This window comes from Phyllobates terribilis, unplaced genomic scaffold (assembly GCF_046119375.1).
Source record: "Phyllobates terribilis strain yellow unplaced genomic scaffold, ASM4611937v1 Scaffold_2708__1_contigs__length_111604, whole genome shotgun sequence".
NCBI lineage: Eukaryota > Metazoa > Chordata > Amphibia > Anura > Dendrobatidae > Phyllobates > Phyllobates terribilis.
The window spans coordinates 92,188-111,605 of NW_027365465.1; the positions used below are offsets into that span (position 1 = coordinate 92,188).

Below are 19,418 nucleotides of genomic sequence, written 5' to 3' on the forward strand. Positions count from 1 at the left end.
GGCATTAAATGAAAGAAGTCAGTGTTCCAGCAGAAGGAGACAACGTTTCAGAAAAGGCATTGTAGCAAACCAAAAAAGAAATTTTAAGCGCAGCAGTGTAACCAGCGCACATACCTGTTAGCTCGGGTGAGTTTAAAAGGCTGCTGTTGATAACAAGGGCATTTGCTAAATAGATGGTGTGTGTGCAACAATATACTGAAAGGTCAATTATATTGTGCAGCTTATCTCACCACCTGTAGTTATTTAGGTGAAAGCTCCAAAATGCTTGCCTAATATGTCTGTTTATCCAAAAGGAAGTAGAAAGGGAGAGCTAGAAAGATAGCATTGCATCACATTACATGGCAATGCAATGCACAGTTGCTGAAGTTGAACCAAAATGAGCTTGTAGTCTGGCTTCTGCAACTTTGAACATGAAAAATCCAATGAGGAGAAGAAAAGCAGAGCCAAAGAGTCCATCCCAAAATCCGACAAACAAGCAAAATGAACAAAAAACATTGAATTCAATTCTTTCTGATTTTAGAAACTGCATTAAAGAAGGGGTGCACCGGTCCTGGAGATACTGCAATACCAGGTCAATGCGTGGAGTGGACAGAGCAAGCTCTTTTTCCATCTCCCTGTTCTAAAAATCCATTTAATATATGGTCCCCAGATAGGGGACGTATCAGATATTAAACTGATAAGAACAGATACTACACTTGATCTTAGCCAAAAGGCCGAGAAGCGATAACCAGAATTGGTTTCAAACTACGGAGCCACCCAAGGATCCTAAAAAGTCCATTTGTGGAGATGAGCTCCTGGACTCCCGTTAAGAAGACATGTTGTCAACCTCTAGATCCCTTACATGCCTGCACTTTTCGGCTTGCTGCTGCTGCAATCCACGCGTTTTAGATCTGCATAACTCCACCTCTTTAAACACAGCACCTTCACCCCCTGCTGTTCCCACCCGCCTCAACACCGTTGGAAGGGAGGAGAACCAATTAAGGCGGGGGGTGGGGTGGAACGAGCAGCTGTCTACCCTTAGCAGGAGGGCTCCTGATTACATACCTCTCCTGCTGCTGCTGCTGCTGGCTGTCCAGCAGCAGACTGAAGGTGGCTGCTGCTGTGCACAGGTATATAAAGGCTCAGAGCCTATTATGACACGCGCAGCCAGCGTTCCATTGCCACATTCCATCTACTGCAGGCAGGATACCTGGCTGGCTGAATGTCGCTGAGAAGCTCACAGAGACCGCCATAAGCAACAGTTTAACAGAATGCCACAGACTAATCAACCAAACTTTTTGGGTTGGGTTCTCTTTTATAGTCTGCAGGCATTAAATGAAAGAAGTCAGTGTTCCAGCAGAAGGAGACAACGTTTCAGAAAAGGCATTGTAGCAAACCAAAAAAGAAATTTTAAGCGCAGCAGTGTAACCAGCGCACATACCTGTTAGCTCGGGTGAGTTTAAAAGGCTGCTGTTGATAACAAGGGCATTTGCTAAATAGATGGTGTGTGTGCAACAATATACTGAAAGGTCAATTATATTGTGCAGCTTATCTCACCACCTGTAGTTATTTAGGTGAAAGCTCCAAAATGCTTGCCTAATATGTCTGTTTATCCAAAAGGAAGTAGAAAGGGAGAGCTAGAAAGATAGCATTGCATCACATTACATGGCAATGCAATGCACAGTTGCTGAAGTTGAACCAAAATGAGCTTGTAATCTGGCTTCTGCAACTTTGAACATGAAAAATCCAATGAGGAGAAGAAAAGCAGAGCCAAAGAGTCCATCCCAAAATCCGACAAACAAGCAAAATGAACAAAAAACATTGAATTCAATTCTTTCTGATTTTAGAAACTGCATTAAAGAAGGGGTGCACCGGTCCTGGAGATACTGCAATACCAGGTCAATGCGTGGAGTGGACAGAGCAAGCTCTTTTTCCATCTCCCTGTTCTAAAAATCCATTTAATATATGGTCCCCAGATAGGGGACGTATCAGATATTAAACTGATAAGAACAGATACTACACTTGATCTTAGCCAAAAGGCCGAGAAGCGATAACCAGAATTGGTTTCAAACTACGGAGCCACCCAAGGATCCTAAAAAGTCCATTTGTGGAGATGAGCTCCTGGACTCCCGTTAAGAAGACATGTTGTCAACCTCTAGATCCCTTACATGCCTGCACTTTTCGGCTTGCTGCTGCTGCAATCCACGCGTTTTAGATCTGCATAACTCCACCTCTTTAAACACAGCACCTTCACCCCCTGCTGTTCCCACCCGCCTCAACACCGTTGGAAGGGAGGAGAACCAATTAAGGCGGGGGGTGGGGTGGAACGAGCAGCTGTCTACCCTTAGCAGGAGGGCTCCTGATTACATACCTCTCCTGCTGCTGCTGCTGCTGGCTGTCCAGCAGCAGACTGAAGGTGGCTGCTGCTGTGCACAGGTATATAAAGGCTCAGAGCCTATTATGACACGCGCAGCCAGCGTTCCATTGCCACATTCCATCTACTGCAGGCAGGATACCTGGCTGGCTGAATGTCGCTGAGAAGCTCACAGAGACCGCCATAAGCAACAGTTTAACAGAATGCCACAGACTAATCAACCAAACTTTTTGGGTTGGGTTCTCTTTTATAGTCTGCAGGCATTAAATGAAAGAAGTCAGTGTTCCAGCAGAAGGAGACAACGTTTCAGAAAAGGCATTGTAGCAAACCAAAAAAGAAATTTTAAGCGCAGCAGTGTAACCAGCGCACATACCTGTTAGCTCGGGTGAGTTTAAAAGGCTGCTGTTGATAACAAGGGCATTTGCTAAATAGATGGTGTGTGTGCAACAATATACTGAAAGGTCAATTATATTGTGCAGCTTATCTCACCACCTGTAGTTATTTAGGTGAAAGCTCCAAAATGCTTGCCTAATATGTCTGTTTATCCAAAAGGAAGTAGAAAGGGAGAGCTAGAAAGATAGCATTGCATCACATTACATGGCAATGCAATGCACAGTTGCTGAAGTTGAACCAAAATGAGCTTGTAATCTGGCTTCTGCAACTTTGAACATGAAAAATCCAATGAGGAGAAGAAAAGCAGAGCCAAAGAGTCCATCCCAAAATCCGACAAACAAGCAAAATGAACAAAAAACATTGAATTCAATTCTTTCTGATTTTAGAAACTGCATTAAAGAAGGGGTGCACCGGTCCTGGAGATACTGCAATACCAGGTCAATGCGTGGAGTGGACAGAGCAAGCTCTTTTTCCATCTCCCTGTTCTAAAAATCCATTTAATATATGGTCCCCAGATAGGGGACGTATCAGATATTAAACTGATAAGAACAGATACTACACTTGATCTTAGCCAAAAGGCCGAGAAGCGATAACCAGAATTGGTTTCAAACTACGGAGCCACCCAAGGATCCTAAAAAGTCCATTTGTGGAGATGAGCTCCTGGACTCCCGTTAAGAAGACATGTTGTCAACCTCTAGATCCCTTACATGCCTGCACTTTTCGGCTTGCTGCTGCTGCAATCCACGCGTTTTAGATCTGCATAACTCCACCTCTTTAAACACAGCACCTTCACCCCCTGCTGTTCCCACCCGCCTCAACACCGTTGGAAGGGAGGAGAACCAATTAAGGCGGGGGGTGGGGTGGAACGAGCAGCTGTCTACCCTTAGCAGGAGGGCTCCTGATTACATACCTCTCCTGCTGCTGCTGCTGCTGGCTGTCCAGCAGCAGACTGAAGGTGGCTGCTGCTGTGCACAGGTATATAAAGGCTCAGAGCCTATTATGACACGCGCAGCCAGCGTTCCATTGCCACATTCCATCTACTGCAGGCAGGATACCTGGCTGGCTGAATGTCGCTGAGAAGCTCACAGAGACCGCCATAAGCAACAGTTTAACAGAATGCCACAGACTAATCAACCAAACTTTTTGGGTTGGGTTCTCTTTTATAGTCTGCAGGCATTAAATGAAAGAAGTCAGTGTTCCAGCAGAAGGAGACAACGTTTCAGAAAAGGCATTGTAGCAAACCAAAAAAGAAATTTTAAGCGCAGCAGTGTAACCAGCGCACATACCTGTTAGCTCGGGTGAGTTTAAAAGGCTGCTGTTGATAACAAGGGCATTTGCTAAATAGATGGTGTGTGTGCAACAATATACTGAAAGGTCAATTATATTGTGCAGCTTATCTCACCACCTGTAGTTATTTAGGTGAAAGCTCCAAAATGCTTGCCTAATATGTCTGTTTATCCAAAAGGAAGTAGAAAGGGAGAGCTAGAAAGATAGCATTGCATCACATTACATGGCAATGCAATGCACAGTTGCTGAAGTTGAACCAAAATGAGCTTGTAATCTGGCTTCTGCAACTTTGAACATGAAAAATCCAATGAGGAGAAGAAAAGCAGAGCCAAAGAGTCCATCCCAAAATCCGACAAACAAGCAAAATGAACAAAAAACATTGAATTCAATTCTTTCTGATTTTAGAAACTGCATTAAAGAAGGGGTGCACCGGTCCTGGAGATACTGCAATACCAGGTCAATGCGTGGAGTGGACAGAGCAAGCTCTTTTTCCATCTCCCTGTTCTAAAAATCCATTTAATATATGGTCCCCAGATAGGGGACGTATCAGATATTAAACTGATAAGAACAGATACTACACTTGATCTTAGCCAAAAGGCCGAGAAGCGATAACCAGAATTGGTTTCAAACTACGGAGCCACCCAAGGATCCTAAAAAGTCCATTTGTGGAGATGAGCTCCTGGACTCCCGTTAAGAAGACATGTTGTCAACCTCTAGATCCCTTACATGCCTGCACTTTTCGGCTTGCTGCTGCTGCAATCCACGCGTTTTAGATCTGCATAACTCCACCTCTTTAAACACAGCACCTTCACCCCCTGCTGTTCCCACCCGCCTCAACACCGTTGGAAGGGAGGAGAACCAATTAAGGCGGGGGGTGGGGTGGAACGAGCAGCTGTCTACCCTTAGCAGGAGGGCTCCTGATTACATACCTCTCCTGCTGCTGCTGCTGCTGGCTGTCCAGCAGCAGACTGAAGGTGGCTGCTGCTGTGCACAGGTATATAAAGGCTCAGAGCCTATTATGACACGCGCAGCCAGCGTTCCATTGCCACATTCCATCTACTGCAGGCAGGATACCTGGCTGGCTGAATGTCGCTGAGAAGCTCACAGAGACCGCCATAAGCAACAGTTTAACAGAATGCCACAGACTAATCAACCAAACTTTTTGGGTTGGGTTCTCTTTTATAGTCTGCAGGCATTAAATGAAAGAAGTCAGTGTTCCAGCAGAAGGAGACAACGTTTCAGAAAAGGCATTGTAGCAAACCAAAAAAGAAATTTTAAGCGCAGCAGTGTAACCAGCGCACATACCTGTTAGCTCGGGTGAGTTTAAAAGGCTGCTGTTGATAACAAGGGCATTTGCTAAATAGATGGTGTGTGTGCAACAATATACTGAAAGGTCAATTATATTGTGCAGCTTATCTCACCACCTGTAGTTATTTAGGTGAAAGCTCCAAAATGCTTGCCTAATATGTCTGTTTATCCAAAAGGAAGTAGAAAGGGAGAGCTAGAAAGATAGCATTGCATCACATTACATGGCAATGCAATGCACAGTTGCTGAAGTTGAACCAAAATGAGCTTGTAATCTGGCTTCTGCAACTTTGAACATGAAAAATCCAATGAGGAGAAGAAAAGCAGAGCCAAAGAGTCCATCCCAAAATCCGACAAACAAGCAAAATGAACAAAAAACATTGAATTCAATTCTTTCTGATTTTAGAAACTGCATTAAAGAAGGGGTGCACCGGTCCTGGAGATACTGCAATACCAGGTCAATGCGTGGAGTGGACAGAGCAAGCTCTTTTTCCATCTCCCTGTTCTAAAAATCCATTTAATATATGGTCCCCAGATAGGGGACGTATCAGATATTAAACTGATAAGAACAGATACTACACTTGATCTTAGCCAAAAGGCCGAGAAGCGATAACCAGAATTGGTTTCAAACTACGGAGCCACCCAAGGATCCTAAAAAGTCCATTTGTGGAGATGAGCTCCTGGACTCCCGTTAAGAAGACATGTTGTCAACCTCTAGATCCCTTACATGCCTGCACTTTTCGGCTTGCTGCTGCTGCAATCCACGCGTTTTAGATCTGCATAACTCCACCTCTTTAAACACAGCACCTTCACCCCCTGCTGTTCCCACCCGCCTCAACACCGTTGGAAGGGAGGAGAACCAATTAAGGCGGGGGGTGGGGTGGAACGAGCAGCTGTCTACCCTTAGCAGGAGGGCTCCTGATTACATACCTCTCCTGCTGCTGCTGCTGCTGGCTGTCCAGCAGCAGACTGAAGGTGGCTGCTGCTGTGCACAGGTATATAAAGGCTCAGAGCCTATTATGACACGCGCAGCCAGCGTTCCATTGCCACATTCCATCTACTGCAGGCAGGATACCTGGCTGGCTGAATGTCGCTGAGAAGCTCACAGAGACCGCCATAAGCAACAGTTTAACAGAATGCCACAGACTAATCAACCAAACTTTTTGGGTTGGGTTCTCTTTTATAGTCTGCAGGCATTAAATGAAAGAAGTCAGTGTTCCAGCAGAAGGAGACAACGTTTCAGAAAAGGCATTGTAGCAAACCAAAAAAGAAATTTTAAGCGCAGCAGTGTAACCAGCGCACATACCTGTTAGCTCGGGTGAGTTTAAAAGGCTGCTGTTGATAACAAGGGCATTTGCTAAATAGATGGTGTGTGTGCAACAATATACTGAAAGGTCAATTATATTGTGCAGCTTATCTCACCACCTGTAGTTATTTAGGTGAAAGCTCCAAAATGCTTGCCTAATATGTCTGTTTATCCAAAAGGAAGTAGAAAGGGAGAGCTAGAAAGATAGCATTGCATCACATTACATGGCAATGCAATGCACAGTTGCTGAAGTTGAACCAAAATGAGCTTGTAATCTGGCTTCTGCAACTTTGAACATGAAAAATCCAATGAGGAGAAGAAAAGCAGAGCCAAAGAGTCCATCCCAAAATCCGACAAACAAGCAAAATGAACAAAAAACATTGAATTCAATTCTTTCTGATTTTAGAAACTGCATTAAAGAAGGGGTGCACCGGTCCTGGAGATACTGCAATACCAGGTCAATGCGTGGAGTGGACAGAGCAAGCTCTTTTTCCATCTCCCTGTTCTAAAAATCCATTTAATATATGGTCCCCAGATAGGGGACGTATCAGATATTAAACTGATAAGAACAGATACTACACTTGATCTTAGCCAAAAGGCCGAGAAGCGATAACCAGAATTGGTTTCAAACTACGGAGCCACCCAAGGATCCTAAAAAGTCCATTTGTGGAGATGAGCTCCTGGACTCCCGTTAAGAAGACATGTTGTCAACCTCTAGATCCCTTACATGCCTGCACTTTTCGGCTTGCTGCTGCTGCAATCCACGCGTTTTAGATCTGCATAACTCCACCTCTTTAAACACAGCACCTTCACCCCCTGCTGTTCCCACCCGCCTCAACACCGTTGGAAGGGAGGAGAACCAATTAAGGCGGGGGGTGGGGTGGAACGAGCAGCTGTCTACCCTTAGCAGGAGGGCTCCTGATTACATACCTCTCCTGCTGCTGCTGCTGCTGGCTGTCCAGCAGCAGACTGAAGGTGGCTGCTGCTGTGCACAGGTATATAAAGGCTCAGAGCCTATTATGACACGCGCAGCCAGCGTTCCATTGCCACATTCCATCTACTGCAGGCAGGATACCTGGCTGGCTGAATGTCGCTGAGAAGCTCACAGAGACCGCCATAAGCAACAGTTTAACAGAATGCCACAGACTAATCAACCAAACTTTTTGGGTTGGGTTCTCTTTTATAGTCTGCAGGCATTAAATGAAAGAAGTCAGTGTTCCAGCAGAAGGAGACAACGTTTCAGAAAAGGCATTGTAGCAAACCAAAAAAGAAATTTTAAGCGCAGCAGTGTAACCAGCGCACATACCTGTTAGCTCGGGTGAGTTTAAAAGGCTGCTGTTGATAGCAAGGGCATTTGCTAAATAGATGGTGTGTGTGCAACAATATACTGAAAGGTCAATTATATTGTGCAGCTTATCTCACCACCTGTAGTTATTTAGGTGAAAGCTCCAAAATGCTTGCCTAATATGTCTGTTTATCCAAAAGGAAGTAGAAAGGGAGAGCTAGAAAGATAGCATTGCATCACATTACATGGCAATGCAATGCACAGTTGCTGAAGTTGAACCAAAATGAGCTTGTAATCTGGCTTCTGCAACTTTGAACATGAAAAATCCAATGAGGAGAAGAAAAGCAGAGCCAAAGAGTCCATCCCAAAATCCGACAAACAAGCAAAATGAACAAAAAACATTGAATTCAATTCTTTCTGATTTTAGAAACTGCATTAAAGAAGGGGTGCACCGGTCCTGGAGATACTGCAATACCAGGTCAATGCGTGGAGTGGACAGAGCAAGCTCTTTTTCCATCTCCCTGTTCTAAAAATCCATTTAATATATGGTCCCCAGATAGGGGACGTATCAGATATTAAACTGATAAGAACAGATACTACACTTGATCTTAGCCAAAAGGCCGAGAAGCGATAACCAGAATTGGTTTCAAACTACGGAGCCACCCAAGGATCCTAAAAAGTCCATTTGTGGAGATGAGCTCCTGGACTCCCGTTAAGAAGACATGTTGTCAATCTCTAGATCCCTTACATGCCTGCACTTTTCGGCTTGCTGCTGCTGCAATCCACGCGTTTTAGATCTGCATAACTCCACCTCTTTAAACACAGCACCTTCACCCCCTGCTGTTCCCACCCGCCTCAACACCGTTGGAAGGGAGGAGAACCAATTAAGGCGGGGGGTGGGGTGGAACGAGCAGCTGTCTACCCTTAGCAGGAGGGCTCCTGATTACATACCTCTCCTGCTGCTGCTGCTGCTGGCTGTCCAGCAGCAGACTGAAGGTGGCTGCTGCTGTGCACAGGTATATAAAGGCTCAGAGCCTATTATGACACGCGCAGCCAGCGTTCCATTGCCACATTCCATCTACTGCAGGCAGGATACCTGGCTGGCTGAATGTCGCTGAGAAGCTCACAGAGACCGCCATAAGCAACAGTTTAACAGAATGCCACAGACTAATCAACCAAACTTTTTGGGTTGGGTTCTCTTTTATAGTCTGCAGGCATTAAATGAAAGAAGTCAGTGTTCCAGCAGAAGGAGACAACGTTTCAGAAAAGGCATTGTAGCAAACCAAAAAAGAAATTTTAAGCGCAGCAGTGTAACCAGCGCACATACCTGTTAGCTCGGGTGAGTTTAAAAGGCTGCTGTTGATAACAAGGGCATTTGCTAAATAGATGGTGTGTGTGCAACAATATACTGAAAGGTCAATTATATTGTGCAGCTTATCTCACCACCTGTAGTTATTTAGGTGAAAGCTCCAAAATGCTTGCCTAATATGTCTGTTTATCCAAAAGGAAGTAGAAAGGGAGAGCTAGAAAGATAGCATTGCATCACATTACATGGCAATGCAATGCACAGTTGCTGAAGTTGAACCAAAATGAGCTTGTAATTTGGCTTCTGCAACTTTGAACATGAAAAATCCAATGAGGAGAAGAAAAGCAGAGCCAAAGAGTCCATCCCAAAATCCGACAAACAAGCAAAATGAACAAAAAACATTGAATTCAATTCTTTCTGATTTTAGAAACTGCATTAAAGAAGGGGTGCACCGGTCCTGGAGATACTGCAATACCAGGTCAATGCGTGGAGTGGACAGAGCAAGCTCTTTTTCCATCTCCCTGTTCTAAAAATCCATTTAATATATGGTCCCCAGATAGGGGACGTATCAGATATTAAACTGATAAGAACAGATACTACACTTGATCTTAGCCAAAAGGCCGAGAAGCGATAACCAGAATTGGTTTCAAACTACGGAGCCACCCAAGGATCCTAAAAAGTCCATTTGTGGAGATGAGCTCCTGGACTCCCGTTAAGAAGACATGTTGTCAACCTCTAGATCCCTTACATGCCTGCACTTTTCGGCTTGCTGCTGCTGCAATCCACGCGTTTTAGATCTGCATAACTCCACCTCTTTAAACACAGCACCTTCACCCCCTGCTGTTCCCACCCGCCTCAACACCGTTGGAAGGGAGGAGAACCAATTAAGGCGGGGGGTGGGGTGGAACGAGCAGCTGTCTACCCTTAGCAGGAGGGCTCCTGATTACATACCTCTCCTGCTGCTGCTGCTGCTGGCTGTCCAGCAGCAGACTGAAGGTGGCTGCTGCTGTGCACAGGTATATAAAGGCTCAGAGCCTATTATGACACGCGCAGCCAGCGTTCCATTGCCACATTCCATCTACTGCAGGCAGGATACCTGGCTGGCTGAATGTCGCTGAGAAGCTCACAGAGACCGCCATAAGCAACAGTTTAACAGAATGCCACAGACTAATCAACCAAACTTTTTGGGTTGGGTTCTCTTTTATAGTCTGCAGGCATTAAATGAAAGAAGTCAGTGTTCCAGCAGAAGGAGACAACGTTTCAGAAAAGGCATTGTAGCAAACCAAAAAAGAAATTTTAAGCGCAGCAGTGTAACCAGCGCACATACCTGTTAGCTCGGGTGAGTTTAAAAGGCTGCTGTTGATAACAAGGGCATTTGCTAAATAGATGGTGTGTGTGCAACAATATACTGAAAGGTCAATTATATTGTGCAGCTTATCTCACCACCTGTAGTTATTTAGGTGAAAGCTCCAAAATGCTTGCCTAATATGTCTGTTTATCCAAAAGGAAGTAGAAAGGGAGAGCTAGAAAGATAGCATTGCATCACATTACATGGCAATGCAATGCACAGTTGCTGAAGTTGAACCAAAATGAGCTTGTAATCTGGCTTCTGCAACTTTGAACATGAAAAATCCAATGAGGAGAAGAAAAGCAGAGCCAAAGAGTCCATCCCAAAATCCGACAAACAAGCAAAATGAACAAAAAACATTGAATTCAATTCTTTCTGATTTTAGAAACTGCATTAAAGAAGGGGTGCACCGGTCCTGGAGATACTGCAATACCAGGTCAATGCGTGGAGTGGACAGAGCAAGCTCTTTTTCCATCTCCCTGTTCTAAAAATCCATTTAATATATGGTCCCCAGATAGGGGACGTATCAGATATTAAACTGATAAGAACAGATTTTTTCTTTTTTTTTTTTTTTTCGAAAGCCCGAATTCGTGTACAAAACCCGAGTGCGCTTAAAAAAGTGACAAGTGCCACAAAAAAAGTGCACTAGGATGCTGGTCTTCTTGAAACCCTCTCCAAAAGGAGAAGGGTCCCCCAAACCATTCCCCGTCCCTCCGAGCCAAAAGGCCACAGCGAGGAACAGGGACAAAAAGCCACCTCCAGCCGAAGCCAGAGGCGACCCAATCTTACCCCCAGCACCTGCCCGAGTTCTCACCCGAGCAAGGCACTGGGAGCCAAAGACTGTGCTCCCCTCCCGGAAGAGGGGAGCCAACAACGCTCTCCTCCCAAAAGAGGAGAGCCAGGGGGGTTCAGGGGGGAGCGGAACCTGATGGCCACACACTCCCCCCCTAGACCTGCCAAGAGAGGAACCCGTAAGGGAACCGCATCCCGACAAAATCCTAGTAGGACGTGACACACGTGAATAAGTGGACACACAGTGACAAAGAAATTAAATAAATAGTGAAGGTTTCACAGTATAATACTGCCCGGACCTTCGACCGGGAATTGAAAAATTCCCCATCCTAAGGCCAGAAGGCCCGGAATAAGGGTGTGTGCGAAGAAAGAAAATTTGAAGTGCTTGTGCAAATGTGCCATAAACTCAAGTGGGGTTCCCAATCCCAGTGAGTTAAGGCACCCCAGGGTCACCACTCCTGGGGCACTTCACACTTCGGGCTTTCGATCTTCCCCGGCCCAATGGCGTCGATCCTGGGGGGCCATGCTTTCCACCAGATGACTATATTAGCCACCTGGCGTACTAACAAGCGCCTAAACCCCAGTGTGCATAATGTATCAATCTACTAGGGCGGCCAACATCCAAAACCGCCTTTTCGAAAGATACTACACTTGATCTTAGCCAAAAGGCCGAGAAGCGATAACCAGAATTGGTTTCAAACTACAGAGCCACCCAAGGATCCTAAAAAGTCCATTTGTGGAGATGAGCTCCTGGACTCCCGTTAAGAAGACATGTTGTCAACCTCTAGATCCCTTACATGCCTGCACTTTTCGGCTTGCTGCTGCTGCAATCCACGCGTTTTAGATCTGCATAACTCCACCTCTTTAAACACAGCACCTTCACCCCCTGCTGTTCCCACCCGCCTCAACACCGTTGGAAGGGAGGAGAACCAATTAAGGCGGGGGGTGGGGTGGAACGAGCAGCTGTCTACCCTTAGCAGGAGGGCTCCTGATTACATACCTCTCCTGCTGCTGCTGCTGCTGGCTGTCCAGCAGCAGACTGAAGGTGGCTGCTGCTGTGCACAGGTATATAAAGGCTCAGAGCCTATTATGACACGCGCAGCCAGCGTTCCATTGCCACATTCCATCTACTGCAGGCAGGATACCTGGCTGGCTGAATGTCGCTGAGAAGCTCACAGAGACCGCCATAAGCAACAGTTTAACAGAATGCCACAGACTAATCAACCAAACTTTTTGGGTTGGGTTCTCTTTTATAGTCTGCAGGTATTAAATGAAAGAAGTCAGTGTTCCAGCAGAAGGAGACAACGTTTCAGAAAAGGCATTGTAGCAAACCAAAAAAGAAATTTTAAGCGCAGCAGTGTAACCAGCGCACATACCTGTTAGCTCGGGTGAGTTTAAAAGGCTGCTGTTGATAACAAGGGCATTTGCTAAATAGATGGTGTGTGTGCAACAATATACTGAAAGGTCAATTATATTGTGCAGCTTATCTCACCACCTGTAGTTATTTAGGTGAAAGCTCCAAAATGCTTGCCTAATATGTCTGTTTATCCAAAAGGAAGTAGAAAGGGAGAGCTAGAAAGATAGCATTGCATCACATTACATGGCAATGCAATGCACAGTTGCTGAAGTTGAACCAAAATGAGCTTGTAATCTGGCTTCTGCAACTTTGAACATGAAAAATCCAATGAGGAGAAGAAAAGCAGAGCCAAAGAGTCCATCCCAAAATCCGACAAACAAGCAAAATGAACAAAAAACATTGAATTCAATTCTTTCTGATTTTAGAAACTGCATTAAAGAAGGGGTGCACCGGTCCTGGAGATACTGCAATACCAGGTCAATGCGTGGAGTGGACAGAGCAAGCTCTTTTTCCATCTCCCTGTTCTAAAAATCCATTTAATATATGGTCCCCAGATAGGGGACGTATCAGATATTAAACTGATAAGAACAGATACTACACTTGATCTTAGCCAAAAGGCCGAGAAGCGATAACCAGAATTGGTTTCAAACTACGGAGCCACCCAAGGATCCTAAAAAGTCCATTTGTGGAGATGAGCTCCTGGACTCCCGTTAAGAAGACATGTTGTCAACCTCTAGATCCCTTACATGCCTGCACTTTTCGGCTTGCTGCTGCTGCAATCCACGCGTTTTAGATCTGCATAACTCCACCTCTTTAAACACAGCACCTTCACCCCCTGCTGTTCCCACCCGCCTCAACACCGTTGGAAGGGAGGAGAACCAATTAAGGCGGGGGGTGGGGTGGAACGAGCAGCTGTCTACCCTTAGCAGGAGGGCTCCTGATTACATACCTCTCCTGCTGCTGCTGCTGCTGGCTGTCCAGCAGCAGACTGAAGGTGGCTGCTGCTGTGCACAGGTATATAAAGGCTCAGAGCCTATTATGACACGCGCAGCCAGCGTTCCATTGCCACATTCCATCTACTGCAGGCAGGATACCTGGCTGGCTGAATGTCGCTGAGAAGCTCACAGAGACCGCCATAAGCAACAGTTTAACAGAATGCCACAGACTAATCAACCAAACTTTTTGGGTTGGGTTCTCTTTTATAGTCTGCAGGCATTAAATGAAAGAAGTCAGTGTTCCAGCAGAAGGAGACAACGTTTCAGAAAAGGCATTGTAGCAAACCAAAAAAGAAATTTTAAGCGCAGCAGTGTAACCAGCGCACATACCTGTTAGCTCGGGTGAGTTTAAAAGGCTGCTGTTGATAACAAGGGCATTTGCTAAATAGATGGTGTGTGTGCAACAATATACTGAAAGGTCAATTATATTGTGCAGCTTATCTCACCACCTGTAGTTATTTAGGTGAAAGCTCCAAAATGCTTGCCTAATATGTCTGTTTATCCAAAAGGAAGTAGAAAGGGAGAGCTAGAAAGATAGCATTGCATCACATTACATGGCAATGCAATGCACAGTTGCTGAAGTTGAACCAAAATGAGCTTGTAATCTGGCTTCTGCAACTTTGAACATGAAAAATCCAATGAGGAGAAGAAAAGCAGAGCCAAAGAGTCCATCCCAAAATCCGACAAACAAGCAAAATGAACAAAAAACATTGAATTCAATTCTTTCTGATTTTAGAAACTGCATTAAAGAAGGGGTGCACCGGTCCTGGAGATACTGCAATACCAGGTCAATGCGTGGAGTGGACAGAGCAAGCTCTTTTTCCATCTCCCTGTTCTAAAAATCCATTTAATATATGGTCCCCAGATAGGGGACGTATCAGATATTAAACTGATAAGAACAGATTTTTTTTTTTTTTTTTTTTTTTTTTTTTTTTTTTTTTTTTTTTTTTTTTTTTTCATTTTTCTTTTTTTTCCATCAGTCTAGTTACCCAGTTAACCGGCTATTCATTTCACTTTACGTGACTCATTAAACCTGTGGGTTAACTATCATCATATGGAAAAAAAACCTCTTTTAAAAAGAAATATAAACCAATTAACACTTACAATATGTATTCCATCTTGAAAAACCCCACAATTCTTCGGCTTTTCCCTCGCCCAAACTTTTCTTATCAAACAAGTAAACTATAAAAAGTCTAGACAGCAATAATTTAACTGTTTGATTAGCTGATACATTGCATTTCCTAAAAACAAGTAAGTTCCTTACATCCCAGATTGTTTCCTTTAGAACAGCGAAAAATATCCAGGTTAAACGACTATTCTTTTGTCTTAAAAAATCTTGTCCAATTATAATTAATTCATAATTGAAAAAATTAAAACCCATCAAAAAACACATCATGTCATTTAGAATAGCCAAAACCTCCTGTATGAACCCACAGTCCCAAAAAAGGTGTACTTGATCCTCTATCCCACCACATCCTTCCCTAGGACAAATCTCACTGACATTTATTCCTCTTCTTCTCAGAAGTGCTCTAGTTGGTAGAACTTCATGCAATGTTAACCAAATCACGTCAAGTTGCCTACCAGAAACCCCAACCGTTTTAAACAGTTTCCAGATTAAAGCAGACTGTGTCATATTCAAGAACGGAACCTGACATTGAGTTTCCTTCCCTCTAAAACTCTTTAAAATCTTCTCCTTATCAGGAGTCCCTAAGGATCCCAACCCCTGAGCTTCATAAAATTTCCTTATCGTCACATAATAAAATGGAATTATTTGAGACTTAGGCCTATTCAGACCTATCTTACACCAGCCCCATTTGGCCACCATCCAACCTGCTAAAAACTCCATCATCTCCGCTGTTCTCCCCCCCTTAGAAAGAGTCTTAAACACCAACAAAAGAGAATGCAAATTCAAGAAAAAATCCAAATTTGGGAAATCAAACCCCCCCATTTCTTGTCTACTCATGACTATTGATCTTCTAATCTTCTCCATTTTGGAAGACCAAAAAAACACAAAAAGTCTCCTTGTCATTCTTTTCAACCATAACTTCCCAGGCGGAAAAATAACACTTGTGTACAATAGTAGTGGCAAAATGACGGCCTTAATAACCAGAACTTTACCTTTCAGGGAAAGGCCACGCATTTTCCAAAAAGACAATTTCTTCTCAATCTTCTCTTCAACCACTTTAAAACTTTGCTTCCCCCTCAAATCTCTTTCAAAAGTTACCCCCAATACATTAAATTCATTTTTATGATCCACACCCTCTACTGTGACCATACTTTCCCTTCCAAAGTTGCATAACTGACACTTCCCCCAATTTACCCTCATTCCAGCTAAGGCACAAAAAATTTTCAAATGCAAATTGGCCCTATTTAAATCAGCCTGGGAACTACAGACTAAAACTACATCATCCATATACCCCAGCGATTTTACTTTACCTCCCCCACTGCCCGGAATAAAACAACCGTCAATACATTTATCTTTCTGAATATTTAACAACAAGGGTTCCATTATACACACAAACAAAACTGGAGACATTGGGCATCCCTGTCTAACCCCGGACCTAATCTTAAAGGACCGCCCCACATTACCATTAACTATCACCTGACTACTCACTTCTGCATATAAACTCTCTATTACCTTTAGAAGCTTAACTGGCAAACCAAGTTTAGCTAAAACAGAAAAAAGAAACCTATGCGACACTTTATCAAATGCTTTTTCCAGGTCAATAGATTCTAACAAAAGACTAAAATTATTATTATTAGCATAAAAGATCATATCCCTTAATAAAATTAAATTGTCAGATATTCTTCTACCTGGTACAGCACAACTCTGATGTGACCCGACCATATACTGTACAACTTGACTTAATCTATTTGCAACAATCTTACTAAAAATCTTATAGTCACAGTTTAACAAAGTAATAGGACGCCAATTTTTAATGTCCCGCTTATCCCCTTTCTTATGAATTAAAATAACCACCCCCTCTTTCATTGAAGCAGACAAACCAGACACAAAAACATACTGCATAACTTTACAAAATTGCTCCCCTACTACCGCCCAATATGCAGAATAAAATTCCACCGGGAACCCATCCTTCCCTGGGGTTTTCCCTTTGGCCATACTTTCCATCACTTGCCTAACTTCTTCTTCTTTCACCTCTGACTCCAGAAATTCATGCTCAGAAACCGGGACATTATTTTCAAGCACTTTACAATATTCCTTGATTTCTTCATCAGTAGCAGCATTATCTTTACTAAACAAAGCCTCATAAAATCCAGTTATTCCCTTTACCATATCTTCCCCATGCAACTCCCCTTCAGATGACAAAATTGAAGTAAAAACCCCTTTATTATTAAAACTCTTCTTGAAAAAATATCTTGAACACTGCTCATTTTCTTCTAAGTGCCTCACCTTGGACTGAAACACAATTTTCTTCCCCCTTTCCATCATCCCTTTCTTTATCCCTTCCTTAACCCTTTTCAACTCCTCCTCTACCCCAATACCCAAGTTTCTGAATTTATTTAAAGTGTCAAGCCTCCTCACCAAAGCCGCCTCCTCTTCTTTCTTCTTTCTAGCTCTTTCGTATCCCACTCTCTTGAAATAAGTAGCAAATTTCCCTTTAGCCCAATCCCACCATGACAAAATATTACTAAAATCTTTCTGCTTGACAAGACAATGATTAAAAAGACTCTTAAAACCCTCACCCACCTCTTCTTCTTGTAATAAGTCAGTGTTAAGCTTCCACAGACCTCTGCCAAAAGAAAACGAATCCATTATACTAAACTCCGCCCTCACCATCTTGTGATCAGAAAAGGTATTTGCCATATGACTACACTTAGTAATCTTCAACCCTTCAGATGCCAAAATAAAATCTATTCTAGATTTACACACCCCACTCTCTGCTATATATGTATGTTTTCCATCAACCTTAACCAAAGTACCTGCATCCTGATACCTAAGATCCTGTATTGCATCATTTAAAAACTTAGAGGAAATATCCAGCCGGACCTCCGAGGAACTCTCCCTATCTGACACAGATCTTATACAATTAAAATCCCCCGCAATCACTGTAAAAACCCGACCTGGCATAAAAAATTTCAAAGTTTCAAAAAAGGATACCCGTGCCTGTTTCTCAGCTGGAGCATATATATTAAAAATCCTCCCCCTCTCCCCCAAAAAATCAACCTCCAGAATAATAAAACGACCCGGTACAATAATCCTGAAATCCTGAACATCAATATTACTATTTCTAAGCAAAAAACCCACCCCCTCATTCCTAGTACTTGAACTTGGGGACCAAAAGGACTTACCGTGTTTCCATTCATCCTCCCTAGGGGATCCTTTTAAAGCACACTCTTGTAAACATATTATATCAGCATTTGTTCTACTTAAAAAATCAAAAATGTCTGCCCTTCTATTTTCTGCCCCTATACTTCTAACATTCAATGATGCTACCATCAAGCTCATAATGAAAAAAGAGATAACAAATCTCCATCTCTTATCCATCAGAATCATGTTTTCTTAACAAAACGACTTGTATCCTGAAATTTTTCGACAACCTGAGCTTCTAAATACATATTGACAGGCGAGCCAGGGGACCCTGTGTCCCCCCTGCTCCCTGAAGAAAGGATATTCTCTGTAGATAAAACACAAAAAGGGTTAGGGTGTTCAAACCTAGGTCTCTTGGAGACAGCGACCTCAGGCCCCTCCTCCAAACTCAACTCTAAAGAGGAACTCTGTCTCTGCCCGGGAGTCAGATCATCATCCGACTCACCAGGCTCAAACCCAGGTGCACTAATCGGACTCAAAACACTGCCCTCCAGCTCACCCACCACATTACTCATGTCACCCAACAAAACCTCCATCCCAGAATCCACTTCTGCCGAATGACTAATTCCCCCAATTACGGCCCCACCCGGAGTCTCCTGCAGGGAGTCTTCAAACTCATCTTCCAGAGTAGTATCCATGTGGTCTGACTCACTCTCCCCACTGTCGGAAGGGAGCCCCACTGCTGCGGCATCCACTCCCCCAGTTTGTACAAGTTGCTGGGTAATTCCTACTTCACCTGACTCAGCTGATGAACTCCCAACACCTGTTTTCCTCTGGCGCAGTTTCACCTCAGACTCCTCCACATTCAACTCCCTCCCCCTCCCACCACCATTTTGTACCACATGTGCATAAGAAAACAGACTCTTCCCATCCTTAACAGGACAATTCCTAGCAAAATGTCCCGACAGACCACACAAGTCACAAACCCTAACATGTGGACATGAGCCTGGCTTATGACCAGGGATTCCACAGTTCCTGCAAACCACACCCCTGTCACATTTATGCCATGTGTGCCCATATTGACCACAGTGACGACAAAACTCCATCTGTCCTTCAAAAAAGCAAAAACCTCTTTCTCCACCGATGGAAAAGGACGCTGGGGGGCACTTGTATCCACACAGGCTACCTTCTTCCTTCTTGAAAATCACAAAATAACGTCTCTTCCCGTTGGGCATTCCCCAAAAGTTTTTCATCTTCTCTCCCCCTTCAATATGTTCACAAAAGCGACTCAAATAAGCAGAAATTAAAGCGTCATTCACTCTAGGATTATACATGTGAACAATCAATTTCTTTTTAACTTGTTTAAACAAAGTCTCAACCTTTATCTTATCCAAAATAGGGTTATCACTATCTTCAATCTT

The 19,418-nt window shown here is 43.8% G+C and overlaps 10 non-coding genes and 2 pseudogenes across 10 annotated transcripts; all 12 read right to left on the reverse strand.

The window, feature by feature from the left end:
• Positions 1-534: 534 nt before the first annotated feature.
• LOC141246972 (U2 spliceosomal RNA) lies at positions 535-725 on the reverse strand. The gene has a single exon (XR_012310490.1). It is a non-coding gene; the product is annotated as a U2 spliceosomal RNA (small nuclear RNA).
• A 1,115-nt stretch (positions 726-1,840) lies between these two features.
• On the reverse strand, positions 1,841-2,031 carry LOC141246973 (U2 spliceosomal RNA). The gene has a single exon (XR_012310491.1). It is a non-coding gene; the product is annotated as a U2 spliceosomal RNA (small nuclear RNA).
• Positions 2,032-3,146: 1,115 nt separating this feature from the next.
• LOC141246897 (U2 spliceosomal RNA) lies at positions 3,147-3,337 on the reverse strand. The gene has a single exon (XR_012310428.1). It is a non-coding gene; the product is annotated as a U2 spliceosomal RNA (small nuclear RNA).
• Positions 3,338-4,452: 1,115 nt separating this feature from the next.
• On the reverse strand, positions 4,453-4,643 carry LOC141246898 (U2 spliceosomal RNA). The gene has a single exon (XR_012310429.1). It is a non-coding gene; the product is annotated as a U2 spliceosomal RNA (small nuclear RNA).
• A 1,115-nt stretch (positions 4,644-5,758) lies between these two features.
• LOC141246899 (U2 spliceosomal RNA) lies at positions 5,759-5,949 on the reverse strand. Its single transcript, XR_012310430.1, has one exon. It is a non-coding gene; the product is annotated as a U2 spliceosomal RNA (small nuclear RNA).
• Positions 5,950-7,064: 1,115 nt separating this feature from the next.
• Positions 7,065-7,255, reverse strand: LOC141246900 (U2 spliceosomal RNA). Its single transcript, XR_012310431.1, has one exon. It is a non-coding gene; the product is annotated as a U2 spliceosomal RNA (small nuclear RNA).
• A 1,115-nt stretch (positions 7,256-8,370) lies between these two features.
• LOC141246902 (U2 spliceosomal RNA) lies at positions 8,371-8,561 on the reverse strand. Its single transcript, XR_012310432.1, has one exon. It is a non-coding gene; the product is annotated as a U2 spliceosomal RNA (small nuclear RNA).
• Positions 8,562-9,676: 1,115 nt separating this feature from the next.
• LOC141246904 (U2 spliceosomal RNA) lies at positions 9,677-9,867 on the reverse strand. The gene has a single exon (XR_012310434.1). It is a non-coding gene; the product is annotated as a U2 spliceosomal RNA (small nuclear RNA).
• A 1,115-nt stretch (positions 9,868-10,982) lies between these two features.
• LOC141246916 (U2 spliceosomal RNA) lies at positions 10,983-11,170 on the reverse strand. The gene has a single exon (XR_012310444.1). It is a non-coding gene; the product is annotated as a U2 spliceosomal RNA (small nuclear RNA).
• Positions 11,171-11,964: 794 nt separating this feature from the next.
• On the reverse strand, positions 11,965-12,056 carry LOC141246923 (U2 spliceosomal RNA; annotated as a pseudogene).
• Positions 12,057-13,171: 1,115 nt separating this feature from the next.
• Positions 13,172-13,362, reverse strand: LOC141246905 (U2 spliceosomal RNA). Its single transcript, XR_012310435.1, has one exon. It is a non-coding gene; the product is annotated as a U2 spliceosomal RNA (small nuclear RNA).
• A 1,115-nt stretch (positions 13,363-14,477) lies between these two features.
• Positions 14,478-14,648, reverse strand: LOC141246919 (U2 spliceosomal RNA; annotated as a pseudogene).
• Positions 14,649-19,418: the final 4,770 nt, after the last annotated feature.